At 49.7% G+C, this 22,925-nt stretch overlaps 1 pseudogene; it reads left to right on the top strand.

Annotated features, from left to right (window-relative positions):
* The first annotated feature begins 20,740 nt into the window (after positions 1-20,740).
* LOC118760302 (RNA transcription, translation and transport factor protein-like) lies at positions 20,741-21,466 on the top strand (annotated as a pseudogene).
* Positions 21,467-22,925: the final 1,459 nt, after the last annotated feature.

Below are 22,925 nucleotides of genomic sequence, written 5' to 3' on the forward strand. Positions count from 1 at the left end.
CAGGGGTCCAAAGCGTTGGCCGTATTCTGTTGCTTTCCCAGGCCAAAAGCAGGGAGCTGAGTCAGAAGTAGAGCAGCTGGATACAAGCCTTTGCACATATGGGATGCCAATGCTGCCGGTAGAGGCTTAGTCTACTATGCCATGGCACTAGCCCCTGATTTCAAGAAGTTTTCATACCAAAATAGACTTAACAGGTTTAGAGAACAGGAAAAAGAGGTGGGGGGGGGGGGGATGTGCTTCTGTCTGCTAGTTCGTTCCTCGCATGGCTACAGTGGCTGACACTGGGCCCCAGACCAAAACCAGGAGCTTCATCTGGGATCTCCCCTGTAGGTTCAGGAGCCCAAGCACCTGAGTCATTTGCTCAATGTGTCCAAGACACATTAGCAGGGAGCTGGATGGGAAGTAGAGCAGCCAGGACTTGAATCAGTGCCCATATGGGATGCTGGCACCACAGGCTGTGGCTTTACTGGCTGTGCCACAGCACCAGAAGCTTTCTTTTGCATCTTTTGAGGTACACTTGCACAGTTCATGTAATCAAGCCAGTGATGTAATCAAATGCAAAAGAAGGCAAAATGTACTGTATCCTTTAGTGAGTAGAACCGCAAAGCCACAGGATATAGGGGCTTAACAGGCAGGCTACCGAGGAAGCCAAGAGGTCAGCGATGACATGGTTGGAGGAGCTGGGGAGGGTCTGGAGGGGCGAGGTGACGAGAGGGTGGACGGGTGGGCTGGGGTTAGGGGAGAGGATCGTGGACGGTGCCCTTCCCTTGCCTTTCGTTGCTGCTCTCAGTACTTCTGCCATTTCCCTGGTAGGCTCTCCTCCAGGGGACCTCACTGCTTCATGAAGCAGAGCTGTCAATCCCAAACAAAGCAGGTGTAGGTTCTCACTGCCCCCTTCCCACCTGTTCTTCAGGAAGACGTGCGCCTGCCTCCTCCCCCGGTGCTCACAGGAACAAGGATGGGTCACAGGGGAGCCCAGCTGCCAGGAGCTGAGCTGGCACTGCTTCGGGTGTGCGGAGGGGGGCCACGCTGACTCAGGACAACCCTAGCAAACGGCAGACAGGGCTGGCGCACCTTCCCACACGCTCTGTTGGTTCTGGAGTTTCTGCATCTCTTCCTGTCGCTGTTCACCAGCGTTCTGTGCGGCTTGTCCAAAGGAGCCGAGCCCCTCTGGTTTCCTCAGATTCTTAAAAAGAGGGAAGAATAGAAAGGACTCACGGTTGCTCCCTGAGGACAGAGCTTTCCATACAGGACACAGTAGAAGAGCCCAGCCCACTCGAGTCTACAAGGTTGGGGGAGCAGGGGTCCCATGGTACAGCGCCAGCCTCAGATCCACCAGTGGGAACTGCGGGGAAGTTGGTTTCCCCAGAAGGGCAGTGGGTGTAGCCATGCTGAAGATGGATGGGATGCCTTCAGAGGGTTTTATATATAGGTTTGGCAGTTAGCCAGATGGGAGACTGTGTGAGTACAGTCCTCACAGGTCTTCATGATCTCATTGTGAGGTCACTGAAAGCAGGTGCAATTCCCGCTGCCTGAGAAACAAGGCATGTGAGTCACGCAGAGAGGAGGTGATTTATGTCTGGTGCAAAGATGTTTGGCTGAGCCAGAACTGGTTTCCCCTCTCTACCGCCTGTTTGGTTTTTGTTTGCTTGGCTTGCAGTTGCTTAGTCTTCTTGTTGCTTTTGTTTGAGACAGAAGGAAGACTCCCATTCTGTGATTTTCTCCTGTGAGTGTCTGTAACAGGTAGAGTTGGGCCAAGCCTGAAGCCCAGAGCTAGGTACTCAATCCAGGAACCCAAATCTTAGAGCCATCACCTGCTGACTCTCAGAGCCTGCGTAAGCAGAAAGCTACAGTCGGGAGTGGAGCAGACACTGTCAATCCCGCTTCCTCCTTCCCTCTGTGGGTTTTATGCTAGACCTTAAGCTAGTCTGTAGGGTTCCAACTCTAAGAGGTGAGATGGGGTCATAAAGAACAAAAGCCAGCACATGCTTAGAGATTTTCCACAGCACTGTTTCTGGGAGGAGATTGGGTATCCAGAGTTTGCTTGGCAGGAGAGGTGATCACATCCTTGGGGCTGTGCCCACATTAAGATTACCATGCAAGCTGTTAGAAACGGGAGTAATGAACAAAGGAGGGAAGCTGCATCCATGCCAATATCTTTTTCCAAGACAGTTACTGAGAAGGAAACACTATCACGTATGAAAATATGGAAACATGTTCATGTTCAGATTGTGTGTGGAAAGGCATGGGCCCTGGTTGTCTGCAGTGGGGAGCCTGAAGGGTCTGGTTCCCCAGTGGGAGGGGGACTTGGTGTGTACCTGTCTGTGCTTTTGCTACAAAGCAACGTGACATTTTCCATTATATTAACACATCACATTCATATTTTACATTTGTATTTGTTTTTAATTTGCACATAGAAATAGTGCATCCTTGTGTGGTGGCACAGCTGGCTGTTTCCTCCTGCTCACTGAGCACTGGTTCAAGTCCCAGCCAAGGCACCTGTGAATGAGCTCCAGCTGATGCACCTGGGACCTTGGCCCTGACACCCACTTAGCAGATCCGGAAGGAGCTCTGGTTTAGACATGAAAGTTTCGTTTTCTCCCTCTCCATCATTCTTTCAAATAGAAAATTTGGATGCCATGTGCAGTTCTGGTACATGCACACAGCTAATCAGTAAACACATCTCCTCAAACACTTTGCTTTACAGTGAGAACATTCAACGTAATTTCTCCTAGCTTTTTTTCTTTTGGAAAAAAAAATACTCTGGATATTGTCATTATCTATAGTCACCCTGCTGTGAGACAGAATAGCAGAATTTTTATTTCTGTCTAATTATAACTTAGTGCTCATTAATCAACACCCCCCACCTACTCTCCCCTCTCCCTAGTAACCACCATTCTACTTGCAGTTGCTGGAAGATTGGCTTATTTAGACGGTCTATAGTGCCACCTTGTAGATCTTGTCTTTCTGCACCTGGCTTGTTCCCCCCAACATCAGGACTTCCAGTTCCATTTCTGTGGTTGCATATAACGAGTTCACATCCTTTGTGATGGCTGGCTCGTACCATGGATGTGGGCCACATTTTCTTACTACATTCATCAGGGTCTGGACGCTCAAAGGTTCTTTTCCTTTCTTGACTGTGTGAATAGTGCTGTGATGCGTGTGCGTGTTCTGATGTCTCTTCATCAGACTGATTTTACTGTTTTTGCATGAAGACCCAGTCCTGGGTTATTCTGGGTCATGTAGTAGGTCTGCTTTTAGTTTTTTTGAGCAATCTCTGTACTGTTTTCCACAATGGTTTAATAATTGATATTCCTATCGGCAGTGTGTTAAGGGCTCCCTTTCCCACATGCTTGCTGGTACTTTATGTTTTGTCTTTTTAAAGTTGATTTATCTGGAAGGCATCATTACGGGGGCGGAGCATGGGTGCCATGAAGACACACAGGGAATGAGATGCCACCTGCTGGTTCAGTCCTCACATGGCTGCAACGGCCAGGGCTGGGCCAGGTCAAAACCAGGAGCTTCATCCTGGTCTCCTGTTGGGTGTAGGGACCCAATGACTTGGTGCCTCTGCTGCTGCTGTCCCAGGAGCCATGCCACAGAACTGGATTAGAGGTGGAGCAGCCGAGACTCGAACAGGAGTGCAGCCATTACAGGTGCCTGCTTGACCCAGCATGGCACAATGCCACTCCTTCTGTTGCTGTCTTTGCAGAGACTTTTGATAAAATCTCACTTACCTATTTTTGCTTGGGCTTCCTCTGCTTAGGGAGTCTGATCCTCTCCCCAAATATTTGCCCATTCCAAAGTCCAGGAACATTTCTCCTATACTTTAAGTAGTTTAATAGTGACAAGTCTTACCTTTAGGTCTTTAATCCATTCTGACTTTGTTTGTACATGGAGAGAAGCAGGTGTCCAGTTTCATCCTCCTATAAGTGGAAAGCTAATTAACTCAGCACCATTGACTGAAAAGTTGTATTGTTCAATGTTCCTTTTTAGGATTTTTGTCAAAAGATTAGTTAAATGGAGATGTGTGAGTTTACCTTTGGACTATTTTTTTTGTTCTATTGGTTTTTTTTTTTAAGATTGATTTTTTTTTTTATTGGAAAGTCAGATATACAGGCAGGAGGAGAGACAGAGAAGAAGTCTGTCCACTGATTCACTCCCCAAGCAGCCATAATGGTCAGAGTTGTGCCAATCTGAAGCCAGGAACCTGGAACCTCTTCCAGGTCTCCTCCTGGATGCAGGGTATCAAGGCTTTGGGCTGTCCTAGACTGCTGTAAGATTGCAAGCAGGGAGCTGGATGGCAAGTGGGGCTGCCGGGATTAGACTGGTGCCCATATGGGATCCCAGCGTGTTCAAGGTGAGGACTTTAGCTGCTAGGTCACCACGCTGGGCTCTGGTTTATTGTTTTTATGCCGACACAATACTGTTTTGATTGCTACAGCTTTGTAGTGTATTCTAAGTTCAGGCAGTAGTATGCCTCCTTCATGTTTTAAACTTTTTTTTTCAGCTTAGTGTTTCTTTATATATTTGGGATTTTGTGAGTTCCATACAAAATGTAGTAGTGTTTTTGATAGTGAGTGCATTGAATCTGTGTATCATTTTGAGGAATTGCCCATGGGATTCCTCTAGTGAGGATAGAATGTCCTTCTGTTTCTTTGTGTCTTCAACTTTCTTAAATGTTCTATAGCTTTTAGAGATCTTTTATTTTGGTGAAATCGACTCTTAGGTATTATTTTTGTAGCTGTTGGACATGACATCGATTTCTTGATTTTTTTTTCAGATATTTCACTGTTGGTGTATAAAAATCCTGCCGATTCTCACCTGTTCAATTTCTTATAAATTACATTTTTTTTCAGTGAAAGTTTTCAGTGTCTTAAAGAGCTCTGCACAACACAAGAAGTTTGGAGCCTGAGCTGAGAACGGGCAGGGATCTCCTCCGGGGGACGTGTTATTCTTCCCATTCCTTTGCCCCTCTCCAGCGTTGAGTGGCCTTGACCCCCACCCAAGCCTGGATGTCCGCTGAGATGTCCTGCTCCCTTGCTGGTAGCTGCTGCTGCAGACTGCCCTGGAACCAGGATTCTTTGGGGTGCTGGAGTGTTGAGAGGGGTAATCATATGTTTGTCGGGCATGATCTACTTCCCATGCCTGGAGCATTGTTCACAGGAGTTTGGGAATATCGTTATCTCTTTACAGAAGTGGAATCTTAGCCATAGAGAGGCTGAGCTACCTACCCACACTTGCACAGCCAGAAAGAGACAAAAGCAGAAGTGGAGTGGTCCCATCCCTCCAGGAGTACTTGGGGGGAAAGTACTTAGGATGGAAGTACTTGGGGTGGCTGCCAGGACAGCCTGCAGGTACTGGCTTTTTTTAATGCATGAAGTTGGCTCTCTGATTTACCCAATCAGGTAAGGAACAGAATAACAGCTAACAACCAATCAGAGGGCTAGAATACAGCCAATCAGGAGGCAGGAAAAAGATCCATCAGAGGGCTTGAATTGGCAATCCTAACTGGCTGTTAACGCTAAGTGTTGCTACAGGCTCCTCTGGGGAGAAGCAAGAGCTTTGCCTACTCTTCATGGGATTCTTCCCCTCTTCCCACTAAGAAAACTGATCCAGCAGCCCATTAGCCTGACCAAGTCCCCACAGAGCCAGCCATGAGAAAACCTGCCGTGAATTCCATTGGGAAGGGTGAACACTGAGGAATGATTGGCAGTAGGAAATGGACTACTTAGGGAGCCCAGGAGTTAAATGACAGAGAGGACTACACAGGGAGAGGCCTGTGAATGTTCACTGAGGTCAGGAACTGGGCTGGCAAGCTGCTGGGAACCCAGCAAAGCTCACTGGAAATTTTCCTTAGAGGGTGTTGAGTTTCCAGGAAGTCATTGGAAAGAACTACTGCTGGGGGAGCTGGGGAAGCTGCAGACGCTCCTTGGAGGTGAGTGCCCCAGGAGTGGTCTATGTGCCACCCAGCATCGCAGCCAGAGAAAGGGGAGTTGGTCCCCAGACCTGGAAGAAAAGCCCTGTGCAGGCATGTTTCTCTGGCGCCCTCTACCGACAGTTTAGCATTGTGCAGGCTGGCAAGGGAAATGCTTGCAGGACGGTTATCAGCTGGGCGATGAGCGGTGGATGAGCAGCCCAGAGGAAACACGTGACATGTGTGTATCTGCAAGTAAGTTCCCTTTCAATGTCCCCGTCGTGTTGCCCAGGGAAGTGTCCTGCCTTTTGAGACATCCATTCCAAAACAATATGCCAGCCACCCCCTCCTGCTGCCCCCCATACCCCTATGGTAGCCACTGTGCAGACACCCAGCCCTGGCAGGCATGGTTTTTACCTGTGCGGAATATGTAGCGTAGAGGGGGAATTCTGGACACCCGGTGATTGCCCATGTCCTGCCTTCCTGCCTCCTTGCTTCCCCCATCAGCCTGGAAAACCCCCTTGGCCCAGGCTCCTCCTGCAATCTGTGGTCCCCGCCAACCTCCAGTTTCTGCCACCTGTTCACCTGGGCTTTGCCGGTTTCCAGCTGCTTTGTGGTCATGTGATGCAGTGCTGTTTCTGCCTCCCCCTGGGTGAGAGGCAGGCTGAGCTGGGTACCAGGATCGGGCGAGTCAAGCCTGTGGGGCAGAGGGCATGGCGTGGTGGGAGCGACACAGGCAGACCAGCAGCTGGGGCAGCAGTGCCTTCTCTTGGCCTTGACACTGCCAAGAGAGCTCTGGCCTCGCTTCTAACACATGTTCCTTCTTTGCTTCTCTGTCTTGTGGGTGACCCTGATGCGAATGGGCTCTCACAGAGCCAGAAATGACTGAAAAGCCTTGGAGCCTAGCTGCATTTAAGTGCAGAGAGCAGCAATGTGGTGCGTGTGGGAACTGTGCTGGGGAAAGCAAGCTTGCATAATTTAACAGAGCTGTTCTCCCAAACTGATAGTTTATCGTGCCTGTGGGGACACTTACACTGCTGCTCAGATCCAATGTCCAAGTGCCCAGGTTCGAGGCCCAGCTTCCTGCCCACATGCATTGAGAAACAGCAGCATATGCCTCAGGCACTTGGGTCCCTGGCACCCATGGGTGGGAGAGGGGACCTAAATTGAATGCCTGGATCTTAATTTGGGTTGGCAGAAACAACCACTGGATGGAAGCTCTCCTTTCTCTGCCTTTCAAATAACAACAATGGTTTTAAAGGTACCTCTGTACCCTAACCAGGTGGGGTCTCCCAGGAGAGCCAGGTATGTCAGTGGAAATCCTGGACTGTCCTCATTCAGAGGGGCTCTGCCTGGGTCCTGGGGACCCATCTGAGGTTGTGAGAGGTGCCTGGGGCAGGGGGTGTGCAGTAGAGACCGTTTGCAGCAGGGCTGGGAGTCCAGATGCTGTGGCCTCAGTCCCTCCATGACTTAAGCTAAGGTCATTGAAACATTCGGGGTCTACAGGTGTGCTCTAGGTCCTAAGCCTTGGTCACTATTGGTCCCTCTGGTGGTAGATGGGTTCGCAGTGTGCCCGGGCACCTGCTGTGGGTGCTGTTCCCAGGGATGCCTTCCGTTTCCCCAGCAAGGCCAGTACCCACAGTGGATGGTCAAACCTCCCATTGTGACACACTATTCAATGTCTCCTTGTTGTGTTTTAGGGGTGCAATGTGGCATACCAGCCTCCTAGTCTTTTCAAGGTGCATGTTCGTAGTCCTCAGTGCTCAAACCACCTCATGGAGGTGATCTTGGCCGCTGGTTTCTCTGTGGTGTGAGAGTAAACATCAGACACACAGGTCCGCCTTCAGGACCTATCCTGTAAGGTTCTAGCCACCCGTCCCAGCAGCTCTAGGGCGACACCTGCACCTCCAGAAGCTGCTGTTGGCCAACACTGCCCTCTTGTGGCTTTGGTTGGTCTTTGCAGGGAGGTTCTTGGCCCAGTTTTCCCTGGGCAGACACGTGAGCCCTCATGACTCTTGGGAGATTTTGTTTTTGTCCCAGAGAAGGCCTGGTGGTGACTCAGATATGTGCCCCTTCCTGTGATGAGGGGATATGTCAGTATGCCAGGGGGCAGGCTGAAGGTGGAGAGGGGTGATGCCAATGGGAATACTAAGGACTGAAGAGGACAGGCATTTGGACATTGGGCAGGAAGCAGGCAGGTGGCCCCTGGAAGTTCCTTCCAACAAGCGAGTGGCATTGGCGATCTGGACAGCAGTCAGTGGGGTTTGTCTTTGGGTCTGGGCTAGGACGTGAGGCTCTTGGAGGAAAATGGGGCTGAGCGCTGGGGGGCTTGTGGGAGAATGACAGGTGGGACATGGAAGCAGGGGGATGGGAGGGTCTGGCAGGAAACGAAGTCCAGGGATTGGGAGATGAAGTGAGAGGATAATAGTGGGTGTCTGGTATTGGAACTGAAGTTGTGGTTACCTGAACTGGGTGGGGGTAAGCTAGAGTGGCCCTGGCATTGAGGTGGACCTGGGTCCAGGGTGCTGTCTGATCCTGCAGGTGGCACACAGGGAGCTGAACTCATCAGCAAGCATCGAGGAGCCCTGGCTGGATGCCAGCGGCCATTTCACATTTCAATTTTTGGAACCTTCCGCCTGAGACCTGAGCTTGGCAAATGCTGGAATACTTAGCGTGTGTGTCTCCTTGGCAGGCCCCGACTCCTTCCCTAAGCTCACCCTCCTCACCCCAGAGCTTTGGCCATGATGCTGGGGCACAAGGGAGATTGTATTCCAGAACCACGGTAGGCTGCAGGCACCGGCTGGCAAAGCTGCAACATGCCCCCCGCCAAGCTTGCTTGCATCTGAGCTGGTACAGAGACCTCCGAACTTCATGGGCAGAAGTAACTGGAAGGTTTCCTGCACCCCTCATGGCATCGCAAGGTTGATGAGCTGTTGGCTTCAAATATAAGCCCTGGATGTGGGACCTGCAGCCGTGTTGTCTGCTGCTGCCAAGCCTGCCCTGGTTGCCTGCAGGGTCAGGAATGGCTTACTGTAATGGGGACTGGGTTATCACTGGGTGCTGTGTAAAGCATGTCTTCGGAAAGCCCTGTGCAGTGTGTCAGTCTCACAGTTCTCATTGCCAGAATCAACCTGTCTTTGAACCCAGGAGGTGAGGTGTCAACCTCAGGGCAGCGTGTCCCAGGCAGCCAGCCCCGAGGAACGCCTGTTGAGGAGGAAGTTTCTATACTCAGAGATGTGTGGGAAGCACCGTCCAGCTCCCCCCACCAGGAACCTGCAGCCTCGAGTGGCCTGTTGGGGGGCTGGGAGCCTGATGGGATGCGATTTCTGCACGGCCGCAGGTTCTCTGGCTGCAGCCTCATTGTTCCCTGTAGAAACAACTTCCTGCATAACTTGGGGCTAGCCTGCTTTTGTGAGGCTGGGGTCATTGTTAGATGGAGCTGCTACCTGCAGAAGCTTCTGGAAAGCCTGTAACCTTTGTGTACACTGCCTGCCGCACTGTGTGGCTTCTGTGGCTGCCCCAACCCAGAATCTCCTTGGCTGCTTTTGCTCATAGCCCCTGTGTGGCACTGGGTATAGGGCTCAAGCGGGGTCAGTTCTGATAGAAGTGAGTCCTGGGCTGTATTGGGCAACTGTGTTTGGAGAGGTGTGGGGATGGCTGCAGGAACAGGTGTACACCAAGCCCTCGCTGGAAGATCCGTGTCCGGTAGTGAATTGATCCAGACTCAGGTGTGTTGTAGTCTGAGGGCTGGATCTGTGCTTCTTGGCCTTAGTGTTGTCCCATACATGTGGGCCATGCCAGTGGACCCATGGGCCCCGTAGGCTGTCTTGGAAAGCATCACATGACCCTTTGGCCCCTCTGGTTCCCAGGGACAGGTGCGCTACTTGGCTTACCAGCGTGTTCTTCACGTGCCCCGCCGGCCAGGTGGGTGCTCTTAGTTTTAGTCCAGAATCTTGGGTCCTTGCTTCTGGGCGCAGTACCGCCTTTGTCCAGAAGGTGGCGGGCGAGGACAGTAGAAGTGACCTGGCCAGTGCCCGGTCTGGCAAAATTGTCCTCCAGAACCTATAGATGCATCCAGGGGATGAAGCATGGCAAGCGTGGCTGACCCCGGAGAGAAAGGTGTCTGTGGGGTCCTGAGGAGGCTACCCTTCCCAGGCCTCTGAGCGACGCTCCTGAGGCAGCTCCCGGGTGCACTTGTGGGTCTTGGCCCCTGTTACCCGCCTTGGGTACCCACTTGCCCTGAATGGCGCTCCCAGCCATTGACATGGGTTGACGTGGGGTGTGCGCGTCTCGCGGGGAGCTCAGGACAGACCCGTGACCAGAGCCGATGGCTCAGAGGCAGTGGCCCAGAGCCTGACCAGCTCGGCCCAGCATCCCTGGTGACTTCCTAAGAGAGGCTGCTGACCCTGCAAGGCACGCGTGGCTGCTTCCCCAGTCTTGTGCTCAAGCCCATCTTCAAGCAGTGACCACCCCTGGCCCCGTTTCCCTTCTGACCTACATCTTCCCTGGAAGCCAAGCTGGGCTGCTGGCCAGGCGGGCAGTGCTGGACAAAGGCGCCCTGTCCCTGGGAAGCGAGGCCTGGCCTGGCCCAGCCGTGGAGCCTTGCTGAATGTAGGCCTGCGGGTGGGTCACCCTGCAGTGTGAGCTAGCGGGGAGATGACCTCAGGCCTCCTGTTGCTAGCTCTTGCAATGGGGGACTTTTATCTTTCCCGTTCCTTCCCAGGCTCCCGGCTGCTTTGCCGTTGGAGCTGCAGGTGTCCCAGAATGAAGGGGGCTGAGCCGGAGACGAGGAAAGGGCCTATGGCTTGCTAGCAAAATGGGACGACATGGCCTAATGGCACCTGCAGCCACACATGTGGGGCCGGAGGGAGATGGCCCCACATCTCATCTCCCCAGGGGGGATGCGAGGAGTTTAGAAGGTGCAGGTTGTGGGCGAGGCTGGCCCATGTGGGGCAGTAGTACGAGCAGTACCCCCAACCGCAGGAATCCGTGGGATGTTTCCACGAGTGGGTGTCTTCCCTTCCTGGCTCCGTTGAAAGCTGCTCATGTGCATACCCCCGTGAAGTGGGTGGGGAGCTTAGCGGTCTGATGGCAGGGGAGCCTGGGGTCTCGAGTTGTGGGTTGTGAGACGGTGGCTTGTTGCCGGGCCAGGAACCACAAAGAGCAGTGCCCGGAAGGTGAAATGGCTGAGGATGGAAGGGGGGCAGGCAGAGTGCTGGGGAGGGGCATGTTGAGGTGGTGACTCTCTGTTCTGCACCAGAGAAGCTAATGTGGGAGACAGAGCTGACGCTGGGCAGGCGTGTTCTGCAGAAAGACACACCTGGACCAGAGAGGAGGATGGAGGTTCTGCAGGGGTCAGGGGAAAGGGGAGGAGGCTGGGGAGGAAGGCCTGGTGTGGGCGGAAGTGCGGTGCAGGGCCGCCCCAGGTGACTGGCAGAACATGAGTGTGTTGCCTAGCAAGGGAGGGCAGCCGTGTCTCCTTGCCGCCTCTCAAGGGGCTCACTCCCCTGGCTGCACTGGCCCCGATTTTGGGCTGTCCATCAGTTTAGGCAATGGGGCTGCTGGCCTGACTGCTGACCTCTGACCTTGGCTTCTAAACCTGGCTGCAATGACCTTGGTGCCTGGGGAGGGCTCCATGTCCCTGAGGGTTGGTGTCCTGTCCCTGCAAAGCCAGGTAGTTAGGGGTTACAGGTAGAGAACTGGACCATGGTGGAGGAGCAAGACAGGATGGTACAGGACTTCCTGGGCATGCCAAGAGCAGCAAGAGGCATCGGCCTCCTCCAGTCCCAAGATCCCCTGTGTACTGTGATCCCAGCCCAGAGCTGGGGTTTGTGGGAAGTGGTGGTGAGGAGAGACTAAACTGGCTGTGTGCACAGGGTGGCCTCCGTTCACCACCTCGAGTCCCTCGAAGGCTTTGGATCGACACAGACAGATTCCTGGCCCCATGGGCCTGTACAGAGCTGTACCTCTTCCTGGGCTCCTACCAAAAGCCAGTTTTCAAAAATGACTTCCAAGAGTGAGGGTTGGAGGTGGGTTATATCCACGGAAAGCTGGAGGGAAGTTGAGAGAAGTCAAAGTCACGGCTGGCCACTCTGATGGAGGCTCCTGGAACACATTAAGCTGTGCCTCTTCTGGCCCAGCAGACTGCAGGCCCAAAGCAGTGTTGCCTGAACGTGGCTGACACCCAGTGACAGATGTGGGGACGGGTGCAGGCCCTGGTCCTGGTGCCCATGTTGCTATCGGAGGCAGAGCATGGATTCTGCTGATGTGTGCTGCCGTTCACGGGAGAGACCACACCATCACTGTGGCCCCCTCTGGAACACTCCCACACCCAGGGACTTTTCTGTTTTGCTCATTTCTAAAGATGTATTTATTCGAGGGGGAGTGTGAGACAGAGGGAGACACATAGAAAGATCTTCTAATCACTGATCCACTCCAAATGGTGACAGCAGTCAGGGTGGGCCAGGCTGAAGCCAGGGGCCTAGAATTTCATCCAGTAGTGCCACGTGGGTGGCAGGGGCCCAAGCGCTTAGGCTGCCTCTCCTCCAAACCATCAGTGGGGAACTGGATAGAAGCAGCCTGGACTTCATCTGGCACTCTAATGTGGGATGCTGGCCCTGCAATCGGCAGTTTAGCCCACTGTACTGTGGTACTGGCCCTGACCAGTGTATTTCAGCAGTTCCTATAGGAAGTGCCTCAGGACGGCTGTGGTCTCTAAAACAAGCCATCACATAACCAAAGCATGCTCTTGTCCTCTGAGTGGAACTTTCCTACCATAAGCTGCAGAGAGCCAGGCTCGGGCTCCACTGCAGACCCCCTCCTCTGGTCCTGCCCCTGAGTCTCAGTGACTGGGTCAGCTTGCAGTAGGAGCTGCACAGGAGGCATCCACGTGGAGTAGAGGCCATCTCCATGCTGTGCTGGCCCTTGCTGGGGACTGGCGTGGTTCTGGGGCAGTGACAGTGACTGATGCCAGTAGTTTGCTAGTGGTGTCATGGCACATGTGTGGGGCGCAGACACCGCCTGGACTCTGGGATCAGGACATATGGGACTGGGTCCACACTCGGGTGAGCTGAGCTGAGTCTCTGCCATCCCGAGATGGCAGAAGTGGCGGTGCCCTTGGTGGGTGGTTGGGTTTGGGTGATCTCTGCTGAAGGCCTCACCAAGCCCTCTTTGGTTGTCTGTGGTTCACTCTGTGGGCACCTGGCTACCTAGGTGAAGTTTTTCTGCTACAAGGAGAAACAAGAGTAGATTTGGTTTCCTATGTGTGAAGCCTGGCTGGGACACTGCCCTCATGGAGATGCTTGGGTGACCGGCTCCTTGTGGAAGCTGCTGAACCTGTCTGGCATCCAGTATAATCATTTTGTGGCATCTGTACAGTGTAATGATCAAATCATGGTCATTAGTATTTTCATCTTCTCAAACACTTCATTTCTGTGTTGGAAACCTTTAGACTTGTAGTTATGCTGAAGTGCAAATTGTTGAGGACCATGGTCCCTCTACTGTGCTATAAGAACACTGCTCTGGGACTGATTGCTCCTGGCTGTATTTTGGAGGCTGGTGTCTCGTCTCTCCTCACCCTTCCTGTTATTGATATGAGATCTCCATCAGATAGAAGATCCTGTCTCTCATCTGTATGTTTCTCCCTCTCATCCTCTCTATCAGTCTTTTAAGTAGATACAAATAAACAAATGTTTGAGGAGGCATGCACTTGTTTCTGGGATGGCCAAGGTTGATGGACATGGAGCAGGTGTGCTGCCAAGGTGCCAGTTCCTTGAGGTGGGTGATGATGGACAGGTGCACCTGAACACCGAGTGTCACCTCCAACAGGGCGGAGGTAGCAGAGCGTTCCAAGTGCACTGGCAGGGGTAGGCACTTGAAGTGTTTTTGTGCAAGTGTTCCTGTGAACTAAGAATCGGGGGCAGCTGAGAGGAAGAAGTTGGGTTGGAAACTCGAGGACAGATGCAAGAGTTGATGTATAAAAGATGTATGTTTAGCTTATCCCAGGATCAGGAGTTTAGGGGTGGATAGATATGTTGGAAAGATGTTAGGATATTTAGACAAAGGTGATTGAGAAGGCAATAACGGCAGGGAAACCCTCTAGGTTCTGGCTGGATGTGGAAGTGAAGTCAGGAGGTTGAACTTGAACTTGAATGGTGAGCAAGTTCTTCGTGGTGTGAGGTTGGGAGTGCTGAGGACCTGAGGCTGGATGTTGGTTCCCATTCACAAGGCTGCAGCCATCTCCGAAGGCGGTACCAGGAATTGGGGTGAAATGGAAGGAAGTGTGACTGATGCACACCTCCATCTAAGGTGTGGAAGGTCCAGACAGCCCTGTAAGAATGGGGAGTGGAGGTGAATGGGATGCTTGGCTTGGCCACCATCAACAGAGAGGCTCCTGAAGCGGAGCATGCTGGTCAGCCCACGCCTCTTTTTGTAACCCCACCGATGGCCTGTACCTATGGGCCCGCTCCTGTTACGGGTGTCTGTCTTCTACAATATTGCCCGGTCTTGGAGGACAGGTGCAATGTGCTCCCACAGTGCAGATGCTTGTATTGGTGAGACAGCGTGAGGCTGGCTAGGTTGTGATGGACACTGGGGACTTTGCATGAAGCAGACAGGTATGACAGCATCGTTTTCCCTCTGTTAGTTTTTTTTTTTTGCAGTTTGATTGGGAGCTTCCCATTCCCCAAGGGTCAGAGTCTGAGCACTGCTGGTCTCGCGTGGAGAGCGAGAGGGGCTAACTCAGGTGTTTGTCCCCTCCTGAGACCCTGAGGTCTGCAAGTGTCTATGAAACACGAGCTTGCTCAGGCCCCCGGTGACCTGCCAAGTGTGAAGCACAAGGAACTGTGAACAAGAAACCACAGCCTCCACTAGAGGCTTCTTTGTGCAATGACCAGCAAACTATGTGCGAAGGCCAGTATTTAATTTGCAGTGAAGCTTTATTTTCTTTCTACCAGAGTAAGAGACCTCCGATCAAAGCCTTTAGAACTAATGGACAAAAATTAGGTTAAGTATAATTAATGTGACACTCAAAGACTCCTGGGAAGCCACTTGAATAGGTACAGGTCCCTCTGAGTGCGTTCTCCTGGTTGAGACAGGTGCCTGGGGAGGAAGGGTTGAACAGGGTAATTGTGTTTGATAAACTCCATCAGCACTTCCCAGCCACTGTCACAGATCTGCTCAAACAGTGGCAAAGAAAGTGCCTGTCATCCCTTTGATGGTCCAGGTGAACAGAAGAAGAAACAACAATGTTTCTAGAATCTGGCAACTTCAAGGCAAGACCAGATCCTAAATTATGGAGGATGCTTCTGGTTTCAGTAATACATGTGCGTTGGGGGGACCCACGTAGCCTGCAGGTGGGCAGCAGATACCTTCATGCCAAGGTCAGTCTGAATGCCAGGGACAGGGGGTTACCGGTAAGCCCCAAAAGCCAGGTCTGCCATTGCATGCTCTTCAGTATGCCCCTGCCCTGAGTGCAGGTACTGAGCGCGGAGGAACACCCTGTTCCGTTCCCCTGAGGAAGCAGGTCTTAACTGGGTGTGTTTGCATCCTTTGTATCTGTGGTTGCTGTGTCATCTTGTTTGGAGCCGTTCTCAAAGGCACAAGTTGATTCCATGTTAGCTCTTTTTTTTTTTTTTAAAGGTTTATTCATTTTTATTACAGCCAGATATACACAGAGGAGGAGAGACAGAGAGGAAGATCTCCCGTCCGATGATTCACTCCCCAAGTGAGCTGCAACGGGCCGATACGCGCCGATCCGAAGCCGGGAACCTGGAACCTCTTCCGGGTCTCCCACGCGGGTGTAGGGTCCCAATGCATTGGGCCGTCCTCGACTGCTTTCCCAGGCCACAAGCAGGGAGCTGGATAGGAAGTGGAGCTGCCGGGATTAGAACCGGCGCCCATATGGGATCCCGGGGCTTTCAAGGCTAGGACTTTAGCCACTAGGCCATGCCGCCGGGCCCCATGTTAGCTCTTAAAGACATAGGTCAGTAAGGAGTAGTAAGCAAACCAGAACAAGGTCCAGCTCGTGCTGAAATGCGTTATGGCCAGGACTGGGTTCATGCTATTCTCACAGCACTGTGAGTTCCAGGAACTACTTACCTGCCCATTTCTAAAACCCGGCTCTTAGCTGTTGACTTGCAGCTTTTTCAGCCACTGGGACTCGGTCTTTCTTTCCTTCTAACCAGCCCCTTCATCCCACTGTCCTCCCAGTCCAGCTCTTGGGATTAAACCAGGGTCCTCTTGTCTCTCTGTAGTCCAGGGTAGCCAGTAAGTCGCCCTCTTCGGCCCCTCACTGTTTGACCATCACTCATGTACTACACACATTTCCTTGTGGCCTCCTGGACACCACCTTTTGGCTAACCCATCATCTGTGTTGGTGCAGGATGGCTCTGCAAACAGAACACACCCCGCAGGGGTGGTGCAGCCCGTGGTCCTGTGGTGCAGAGCTGGATTTGGGGGCCTGTTCTTGAGCCCCATAGCTGCTGTACCCTGCTTATGAACTATGGTTGCCTCATGGCTGAAACAAACTACAGAGGTGCAGCGGGTGGTGGTGGCTGCTGGAGAGAGCGGATGGTGTTAACCTGGGAAGTCCCTCCACGCTGACCACAGCCTGCAGCCTTGCTTGCCCCGGTGCACTGCTGCAGGGGCTTCTGGGAATTCCGAGGAAAGGCACAGTGTGACTTATCAAATCTACTTTTGCTTCACTTTTTAAAAAAATATTTATTTGGAAAAGCATATTTACAGAGGGGGGAGACAGAAATTTCTTCCATTTGCTGGTTCTCTCCCCAAATAGTCACAGCAGCTAGAGCTGAGCTGATACAAAGGCAGGAACTTCATCCAGGTCTCCCACGTGGGTGCAGGGTCCCAAGACTTTAGGTCATCCTCTACTGCTTTCCCAGGCAATAGGCAGGGAACTGGATGGGAAATGGAGCAGCCAGGACATGAACTGGTGCCCATATGGGATCCTGGCACTTGCAAAGGGAGGATTAGCCAACTGAGTTATCACACTGGCCCCTTGTTTGTTTTATATGAACATTTTAAATGGAAAAGCTTGAATTTTCTTTTAAGCTTACCACACATCTCATAATTCTATTAATATGACAAGCTTTTAGAATCCACTTTGATGGAGGTCTGTATGATTTTCACTAAATTATTCAAATTACTTGAAAATCCAATTTTAAGTGCTTTAACAGATTCCTCAACTCCATCTTTTAAAGTAGTCACTTTAAAAGTAAATTAGACATAACTATAATAGCTTTCTACATTCTTTATAATAATGCTTTCCTGAATTTATAAAGTGTAACCTTAGGTGCTAAGTGTAAAAGTAGCATACATTTTCAATTAGAATTGACAGTCTTGATTTGTCAGAGACTCATATGCAAATTCTCTCAACCATGATGTAGGTTGGGGAATTAAATTGATAGATGGTTCCTCAATGTAGTTTTACTTTTAGACAAATTTGATTCCTTTAGTCATTACTTAATTTAAATCTGCTGGGGTTAGAAAAGCATTTATCGGAAAAGCAGAGTTGCTGTTTCCACCTGAATAGCTTGGCTTCTGACTCTGGGTTCCTCACTGTTTGGGGGTACCCTGGCCAGCCATAGGGCTTGTCTTGCTGCTGATGGTGGCGCAGGGCCCAGGTCCCAGCTCTACAGGTGGGCACTGCAAGCCCACACCAAAAAACCAAGGCACACGTTGCTTGGTTTTTGGTGACCGTCTATGACTCGCACAGGGGATAGTGGTCTCGGCTAGTACTGAAGTTTGTTCTCACTTCTCTGGTTTGCTATAAGTATTTCGGAGCCTTTTTTCCTGGCTCTTGAAAGCCTCCTAAGATAATTTGATTGGTTTGGGAAGCAGACCAAGCCCTGCACTTCTTACTCCCTTCCGTGTTTTTCCCTCGGGGAATGCCTACCACCATGAGCAGTGTGGAAATGCCACTCTGTGCTGCTCCTCCCAGTGTGGAGTAGCATGGACAAGGTTGACCAATTGGAACAACTAAACATATGAGCAGAATCTGAAACAGTGGCTCTCAGGACTTTGACATCAAGCAGCAAAAGATTGGCATCCCTGAGTGTCAACAGTCAAGTGAGAGGCCCATGATTTCTGGTGTACTACCTGGAGAAGAAGCAAAAACCCTTAGAATACACTCAGGGAGGGGGAACCCAAGAGCTGTGTCTGAGTCTGCCCGAGTTCAGTGGGTGGAGTTAGGAGCCTGGGGAAGCTGGGCTGGCTGGATCTGAATAGGAATAATAGGGAAGAGGAGAATTACTGGAATTCTAGAGCTCTGGAGAGGGTCTGCTCAGTGAATGAATGTGAAGAAGCTGCCTGAGGCCTGGGAGAAATCAACCAGAAAGGACTAGAAGGGGACAGTGGCCATGGGTCACCCACAGGTGAAAATAGTGTTAGTCCCATAGCGAGCCTGAAGACCCTTGTAACTTACAGGGTTTTGGGTTGGCTAAGTAGATGCCTCCCTTTGAAAATGGGGAGAACCAATCCTAGATTTGGTGTTGCTTTGGTGCATAAAATGAAGACCTATAAAGAAAGGGTCAGTGTCTTCAAACCATTGTGTTGGAGAACAAAGCTTAGGAAGGATAGGGAGACAAAGTATTCACCCAACAAAATCAGATTCGCAGTGTTTGCTGTCTAACCCAAGATTCTCAGGCATGTTCTAAAAACACACAAGGAATGTAATTCCTAATGAGGAACGAGATCACTCAGTTGAAACTGGGGAGTGGCACAAATGAAAGCATTAGTGGATGAAGATATAACAGTTATTATAGCTGAATGTCATGGTCAAAGCTAGAGAAAAGATTGAATATATTAGAGACATGGAAGATATTTTAAAGATATAAATTGAACTTCTGGAAAGGAAAGATAAACAGATGAAATATATACTGGAGAGAATTAATGACAGATTAGAAATTCCGGCAGAAAAGATTTGTGAACTTGAGATGCCATATTAGGAATGATTCAAAATGAGGCAGAGAAAAAAGGGCTTCAGAAATGAACAGAACATCAGTGAACTCTGGGAAAACTTCAAGTGCTCAGTTATAAATCCAGTTGACATCCCAAAAGAGTAGCGGGGGGGATCAAATATTTAAAAGAAATAAAGGCTTTAAAAATCCCAAACTTGGGGTGAACTAATGGCCTGGAAGAAGATGCAGGTTAATATAGTCATGTCCCATACTGGCATGCCTGCCTCCACTTCCCACGTCCACTCGTGATTAACACAGACCCTGGAAGCAGCAAGTGATGGCTCAACTAGTTGGATTGATGACCCCATGGAGAAGATGGATTGAGTTCCTCGAGTTCCTTGTAGACCACTGGGCAGTGAACCAGCAAATGCAAGAGTGTTTCTCTCCGTTCCTCCCCCGTCCCTCTCTCTCCACTTCTCTTTCTACATTTGCTGACAATTGTAAATACACAGATACTCAATGGACTAAGTGCAAGAAACATGGACAAAGTTAAAGTAAGATGTATTATAATCCAGTTGTTTAATACCCATGATAAAAATTGGGCTCAGGGGAGAGAGGGAGACAAAGATCAGAATGAGAGTTTTCATTGGAAACATTTGAGTAAGACCGCAGAGCCGCCTCTTTAAACTACGGAAGTGGTTTTTTTAAGTGTCAGCCTTGAGTTTACTGGTGAGTGACATTATCCTTAGGAACACATGTGAAGCAAAGGCTTTATTGGTCCTAAAAATCCTGAGAGAATTCCTAACTCACCCGTGGAGGGACAGTGAGACCAGGGACCCACACCTAGGGAAGGGGAGGAACGCTGTTGGCTTTCTTCCTTATTTAGTTCTCTTAAAAAAAATCTTCTAAAGCCAAAATAGTGACAACATAGTGAGGGTGTTATAACACCTGTGGAAGGTGAAGAGCCATCCATGATGACGCAAACAGCAGGAGGGAAGTGAAATACCATCAACCCTTGGTACCTGAGGGTTTCACAACCATGCATTTCAACCAACCACAGACAGGAACTGTTCAGAGAAACATCACACCTGTGTTAAACGTGTAAAAACCAAAAAAAATTCTTAAAGACTAAACCCTGTATAGTAACCATTTGCATAACTCGATTCATGACTGTAAGTAGTCTAGAGGCGACTTTATTTATTTATTCATGTTTATTAATTGCATTGCATTATGTGACACAGTTTTATAGGTACTGGGATTCCCCCCCACCCCTCCCCAAACCCTCTAGAGGCGATTTTAAAGGCAAATCTGAGGATGTGCCTAGGTCAAATGCAATCAGTATGCCATCTTGTTTATAGGACTTGGGAACCCACAGATTTCGGTCTCTGTAGGAGAGCCTTGGAACCAGTCCCCCGGAGAGGGATGGCTGGCTATATGCTGTCGTAGGGCTCCTTTGTTCTATGTGAAGTATGAAGGGGCCTTCCAACACTTCATGGGGAATCAGAGTACAGTTTTCACAAATTATTTGAAGCCCCATCATAGCTTTATAGCCTTTCAAAGAAGCAATGTATACTTTTAACGAAAGACAAACTGTTTTCTTCCTTCTACTTTCAGTATTACTAGTATCAGGTGTGTGTGTGTGTGTGTGTGTGTGTGTGTGTGTGTGTGTGTTCGTTTGTTTGTTCCCCTCCTCCCCCATCAAACTATTCTCCAATTCTCTGGATACCATCTAGGTGTCCCAGAATTCAACGCAGTCCTTTTATGGTCTACCAGGAGTTGGTGTTGACCCCACAGATTGAGGGTTAGGTCTCAGCAGCTTGCCCCACCCTCTCACTGCCTCACCAATGCCTATGTTGCCTGCTTCACCATGCTTCTCTTCTGACTGAGGTCTGGAGGGACCAGACAAGCGATGGGGATCATGTTCCAATGCAAGCCAATGGCTCTCAACTACCAAAACCTTGAATTTAGAGCCTTTGTTTGGCTGGGAGATTAGAAGCTTGGATACCACAAGATCAAAGATGGAGGGAATTTAGAAGCATCCACAGCTGTGAGTGGCCCACGTTCTTTGGAAAGATTCTTGGAGATGTTAACTGTCCTTTCAAGATTCAAGATTGACAGGGAGCAATTGACTGGCTTCTTGGTTTAGCTGTTAGACTTGGATATGAAATTAAGGTTGAAAAATACAAGGAATTAGTGCCTGATAATGCAGAAAAAAGTGCTGACACTATAACTAGAAACAGAGCCATTGGTCAATTTGGGCGCAATAATCCTGATTTCAAGGCTGATCTTCAGATTCAACATCATGCTGGTTACCTGGTGATGCTTAACAGTTTTGGGGTCAGGAGTGCCTGACACAGGATGGAGCTTCCAAAGCAGACCAAACAGAAGAGGGCTATGTGTTGCTTGAGACAAACCATATTCTTGGTTTTGACAGAGGAGATGCAGTTCTTGATGAAGCTGCTGTAATTGTTGCATACAGAGCTTAGAGAGCTACAGACAAAAATTAATGAAGTCGTAGTAGCTTTTCAGGCAGTTGTTTGATTCAACGACAGACTGCAGGCTGGGGAAAGTGGGAAGACGAATGAGGATTTCATCATCTCCCCTCCTTACATGTGGAAACTACATGGACTTCTAGAAATTAAATGCAGTGTGTTTGTGGGAGGAATCCCAGGAAACTGTTCTAGAGATTTTCACCAGCATTTTTTTCCGTTCTGTGATGAAGTTTTGGAAAATGAAAAAAAAAGATTGTCCCTAACTGCAAATGCTGGGTCCCCAGGTTACAGCCAACCGCTGACTTAGCTATGGATCAGAGGTTCTCACGGCCCCTACTCAGGCTTGGTCATTTGGCTAAATGAAAGATGACAGGGAAACACCGAACATTTGCCAACCTACAACGGAGGGTGTGAACAAGCAGCTGGATGGGAAGTATCTAAGATGAGGGCCAGATGGAACTCCAGTGCAGGGGTCCCTGTTTCTGTAGGGTTGCAGATGCCACTATACTCCTGGCCGGTGAAAGTGTGCCCCAGCCTTGAAGCTTCACAAACTGACTGTCTTAGGGATTTTTAAAATGGAGCTTCATCATTCAGATGTGATCAATTAGTAGCACAATTTCCAACTCCTCTCCCCTTCCTGAGGGGGTGAGAGGTGGAACTGAACGTTCCAAGTTTCTCACTATAGCCAGAAGCCCAGCGAGAGTCACATCATTAGAATGAAAGAACCCTTAGTACCTGGGATTTCCTAAAGGTTTTAGGACCTCTAAGTGAGGAATTGGTTACTAGCCAAATGTCAGAGCAAAAAGTGATCTCAGTGATTCTCTAGTGCTCAGGGAATCCCAAGGACTTTGGGGCTTCTGTCAGGGACTGGGGACAGAGACAATACATGCAAAGATTGTGTTAGTTCACAGTGCAAGTGAAGACCATAGCAACCACCATAAGTATATGAAACTGATCATAAAAGGAAGTAACAGAATCTTACAAATAATCCCAAAAACGCAGAAGAAAGATTGCAAAGGCAAAAAGAAAACAATCATCAACAATGTAGACTTAAACTCAACCATCTCAATGATCATGCTGGGTAGAAATGCAGATATTGTAAAAAAAAAAAAAAACAAGACTCAATTACATGCCGCCCATAAGAAAACAACTATAAATGTTTAATCATCGTGTTTAAAAGTGAGCTCAAAGATTTGAAACATGAAAACACAAATAGGCTTAAAGTAGAAGGGTGAGGAAGACAGTCCAGCTATACTTGCTAGGTTAATGTCAGGGTAGATTTCAGAAATGAGAACTATTAGAGATAAAATAATTTCATAATGAAATAGGGCTCAATTCATGAAGACCACTGTAAACACCTGTGTATGAAGCAAGACATGGAAAGAATTGCAAGGAGGAATAGAAAAATCCACAAAACAGAAAATAAGGATATGGAAGAGTTGAATATTATCAGTGAACTTAATTGATAGTTTCTAGAGCCTCCACCTAAGAATACCAAAATATGCATTTAAGTTTTGAAAATCAACAAGTAGGACATATTCTTATCCATAAAATCTCAATACATATATAAGGATCCGAGTCATAATACATTCTATGAGCATA

Source organism: Ochotona princeps, chromosome 8 (assembly GCF_030435755.1).
Source record: "Ochotona princeps isolate mOchPri1 chromosome 8, mOchPri1.hap1, whole genome shotgun sequence".
NCBI classification, from domain to species: Eukaryota; Metazoa; Chordata; class Mammalia; order Lagomorpha; family Ochotonidae; genus Ochotona; species Ochotona princeps.